The following is a 4,642-nucleotide window of genomic DNA, read 5'->3' on the forward strand; positions in this document are numbered from 1 at the left end:
TTCACAGATCCCATATTTTTCCCCATCCCATCTCATTTGCCGTCAATCAAAACATACCAGTGGCCATTTAGTTTAAAAAACAAATGCACTATGCTTGTGCACATACACCAGGTACTTTATGTACAATAAAGGAATGAGGAAGGGAAAATGAAAGAATAGAGAAGACTATACTGTAGTAGTCAGGATGTGGTGAAACCAAAATGTGGTTTTCTAATTGAGAATGTGTTCTTGGTCTGTCAGAACCGAGTTCTGGAGTAAAGTAGCAGGTTCCCTTTTTAGTAGACACTTCCTGTCTCCTGTCTGCTGTTGGAACACATCAGGCATATCTTCCTCCTCCATTTCCAACTCTGCAGGTGTGTCTGTTTCCATGATCGGCTGCCCATCAAATCGGAATCTGATTTGCCTCATCGACAAACCCTGCCGTTCACCATAGGTTTTCATTAGCTCAGCGGTGTGTGCCTCTTCCTTAAACAGCACCACAGAACCATCCTGCCCCGCCATGTTCAGATTAATACCGATCCTTGTTCTCAGTCTCCATTCCTTCCTTGGGCTTTTCAACAGCCATGGCGCGCCAGAGTCTCCTCAGCTGCTGCTTCACACAGGAGGTACCAGGTCCTCACTGAACCAGCACACAGGCAGCACCAAAGCCCCACAGGGGAGAGATTTTTAACCCCTTGTTAAAAATGAACACACTAGGGGGCCGGCAGGTGGTGTGGTGGTTAAGGGCGCTGGACTCCCACATGGCTGACCGCGGTTCACGTCCTGTACCTGGTGGCCTACTTTCTCACTCCTTCTGTCCCTCTATGATTAAAGTTAAATGAAATAATTATTTTTTAAAAAAAGAAAGAAAGAAAGAAAGAAAGAAAGAACAAACTGGGACCAGCAGATGGCATAATGGTTATGTCACTGGACTCTCATGTAGTTGACCATGGTTCGAGTCACAGACCCAGCGGCTTAAACATGCCGGGTGTGTGTGTGTGCCAAAATCCTGAGAGGAGCATGAAGGAGAAGGGATTGTGGCATGTCCATTTCCCCTGGGAGGTGATTTCTCTCTTTCTGTCTCTCTGTCTCTCTGGTGAGTGCACGTGTCCTATAGAAAAAAAATCTCTCTCTCTCTAAAAAAAAAGAGCAAATTAGGGACCAGCAGATGGCATAATGGTTATGCTGCTGGACTCCCACATAGTTGGCTGTGGTTCGAGTCCTGTACCCAGTGCCTTAAAACTCATGTTGGGTGTGTGTGTATGCATACTCAAGATCCCAAGAGAAAGGAAGAGAAGGGACTGCAGTGTGTCCATTCCCTCTGGGGGGTGATTTCTTACTTTCTCTCTGTCTCTCTGGTGAGTACATGCACCCTACAGCAAAAATCTCTCAAAAATAAACAAATAAATAAAAATAATAATGGAGACCAGGCCAGCAGGTGATCTGGGGTTAAAGCATTAGACTCCTACATGGTCAACTACTATCTGAGTTCCAGACCTAGGACCTTGCTTTCTTACTTTGTCTTTCTCTCTCTCTCTGGTGAGTGTACGTGCCCTATAGCAAATTTAAAAATAGCAATAAAGAACCTGCAGGTAGTGTAGTGGTTGGCGGTACTAGATTCGCACATGGCCAACTGTGGTTCCAATCCCAGACCTGAAGTCTTGCTTTCTGTTTCCCTTTCTCTCTCTGTCTGGTCAAATTAAATAATTAATAATAATAATAACAAATGGAATTAAATAAATAATTATTTTAAAAGATGATAGATAAAATTAAATAATTCTAAAAACATAATAATAATGGAGGCTGTCCCCAATCCCCCCAAATCCAGTAGCCCCTTTGGCACAGGGAAAGGTGTGGGCTATGGAAAAATGGATGATCTCTTCAGAGGGATTTGGCAGTTGCAATGCCCTTTCTGTTGAGAGGAACCTCCTGGAAGGCCAGAGCAAGAAGGATACCCTGCTTTTCTGTCTTAGAATGTCCCTCAACGTTATTCCATTCTCCTTGATTATTGGCCTATTTAGCACGAAACACTGTAGCAGATGTTATTTTCCCCAGAAAATGCAGTCCAAGCTCCCAGACCTGAATAGCTACTGGCCTCTGCGCCCTGCCTCCATTTGTCTCCTGCCATCCAGAAAGACTTCGGTGTTCGCTGCCCACAAAGGGCTTCTCAGTTGCAGAGATCTCGTCTTTAAAGAGTGCGGCCTCGGCTCCTGGGGATCTGGTTGTGTCCTGGCCCCACACTTCTACTTGGTAAACACCCTCCTGCCTCCTCAGCACGCTGGGACCCCGTGGCTCTCACCAGCTGCTGCTATGGATAATGACTTAGACAGAGTTTGTTCTGTGGAAACTCTGGCATGTTCCTTGGGAGGAAAAACTTAGCTCACCCCAAGAAAGAGGAGAGAGTTAGGGGTGGTAGAGTAATCTCTGGATTCTGCAAAAAATCTATTTCTTGGTCTCTCTCCAATTTTTTTTTTTTAGTTTGTGATAGGATACATTGCTCACCAGAGACACAGATGGAGAAGGTGACAAAGCACCCCCCAGGGAGGTGGCCACACCCAAAGCCTTTCTCCTCTACTCTCCTCTTGGGATTTTGGGTACACACAGGATCAAGATCTTCAAGCTGCCAGGTCCAGGACACGAACTGCCAGAGTTGGACCTGTGGGATCCAGAGCCTTAACCACGACACCACCTGCTGGCCCTAAATAAACTATGTTTTAAAATGAGAGATAGAAAACACAGTGAGGAGAGCTGGGTAAATCTGAAGTCAGGGGACACCAGCAACAGCTTGAAAGAGGAAAGTGGCAAGTTTGCCCTGCTGCAGCTTTTACTCACTGCTTCCAGGTGTAACACACACACACACACACACACACACACACACGCACATGCACACGTGTCCATACATGGCGCACAGCAGACTGGGGGGAGGGGTATATTTTTGTTTTTTCTTCTAAAATTTGTTGGAAGGCATGGTGCTGGCTGGAGAGACAGGGAAGGAGCAGGAAAAAGCACCCCCAATGGGTGTGGTTATGCCACAATCACTTCTGCATTGCCATTTCTCCATCATGTCAATATTTTGGGGGTTGGCAGGTGGCGTGGCAGTTAAAAGCACTGGATTCCCACATGGTCGACCACGGTTTGAGTCCTGGACCCAGCAGCTTGCTTTCTCGATTTCCCTTTCTCTCTCTGGTCAAGTAAAAATAATAACAACAACAATAATAAATGAAATTAAATAAATAATTCTTTTTTTTTTTTTTATAGGTTTTTGCTATAGGGCGTGTGCACTCACCAGAGAGACAGAAAGCAAGAAATCACCCCCCAGGGGGGATGGCCACGCCGCAATCCCTTCTCCTCCATTCTCCTCTCAGGATCTTGGGCACGCACGCACACGCACCCGGAGTGAGTTTTAAGCCACCGGGTCAGGACGCGAACTGCGGTTGACCACGTGGGAGTCCAGCGACATAGCTAACTGCTGGTCCCCCACCACCTGCATCTTCGTGACTCTCCAGACTTTCCCATGGGCCACCGGGAAATGACACCCCTGTGCTCCCTGAGGGTCCTCCCCACCTCCCCTCCTTGCCTCTGTCATCCCCGTGGGAGGTGTTTGTAGCCGCTCTTGATAGTGACCCAAACCGAGCCCAGTGGGCTAAACTGTGTACCCCTAGGGTCCATATGCTAAAGCCCTAACCCCTGGCACCTCAGTATTTGGAGATAAAGTCTTTAAAGAGGTGATGGGGGGAGGGGGAGAGCTGATTAAGTTTAAACGTGGTTGGGGTGGGGCCCTATAAAGTCCCACTGGAGTCATAGGGAAAGGAAGAGACACAGGGAGGGGGGTTACTGAGAGAGTGGTGGTCTCCGAGCCAAGGAGAGAAGGCTGCAGAGGAAGCCAGCCGTGGACTTCCCAGACTCCAGAACCACGCCTGAATTTAAGCCCCTCAACCCCCAGGGCCGCCAGCCTAATTATGCAGCACCCGCAAAGTCACAGCCTCAGCAGCCCCGGCCTCTGGAGCCCGTGGGAAACACACACAGATGCAGCTCTGGGTATGCAGGGTCCCCTCCCTCTCAGCTGGCAGGGGCTTGTCTGTTGAGGTTGGGGAGAAGGCTGCAGCCACCCGACCCCATTCCTGTTCCTAGCTTGTGTCACAGAGATCAGCCCAGCCTGGGGAGCAGGTGTTCTCCCTCGCCTCCTCTCCTAGCTCTCCCGCGCTGCTCCCGCGGTCCTGTCCCTCCTGGCCACAAAGGACAGTTCCGGGACTGGACTCAGCCCTGGCCCTCCTGCAGGCTCGCAGGGGATCGCACCCGGGTCGGGGCGCCTGCAATACGCCGAGTACCAGGGCCCTGGCGGCCACAGAAAGGACGCCACAGAGGCTTCCTGCCGCCCTTTCGAGGGTAGGGACGTGCGGTGACCGGGCGTAGAGGGCGTCCCCAGCCTTTCTCCTTCCCGTAGGTACCGCGCCGGCGGCCGGGACTGCAGAGCCGGAGCTGAGCCGCCCCCTGGTGGCTGCGAGGGGCCGCGCGGCTCCCGGGAAGGCCGGGTTAGGGGAGACGCGCTCCAGACACCGGACCCGACGGAAAGCTCGTCTCGGAACTGGGATGCCGGGGGACCGGCTGTGCCCTCTCGTCTTTTTTCCTGCTCTGCGATCCCCCCACCCTGCGACAGGAGAGA

General features: G+C 50.6%; 1 pseudogene; it reads right to left on the minus strand.

The window, feature by feature from the left end:
• Positions 1–210: 210 nt before the first annotated feature.
• On the minus strand, positions 211–565 carry LOC102489861 (small ubiquitin-related modifier 2 pseudogene; annotated as a pseudogene).
• Between the last annotated feature and the right edge of the window lie 4,077 nt (positions 566–4,642).

This window comes from Tupaia chinensis, unplaced genomic scaffold (genome assembly GCF_000334495.1).
Source record: "Tupaia chinensis unplaced genomic scaffold, TupChi_1.0 Scaffold000187_1, whole genome shotgun sequence".
In the NCBI taxonomy this organism is placed as follows: domain Eukaryota; kingdom Metazoa; phylum Chordata; class Mammalia; order Scandentia; family Tupaiidae; genus Tupaia; species Tupaia belangeri.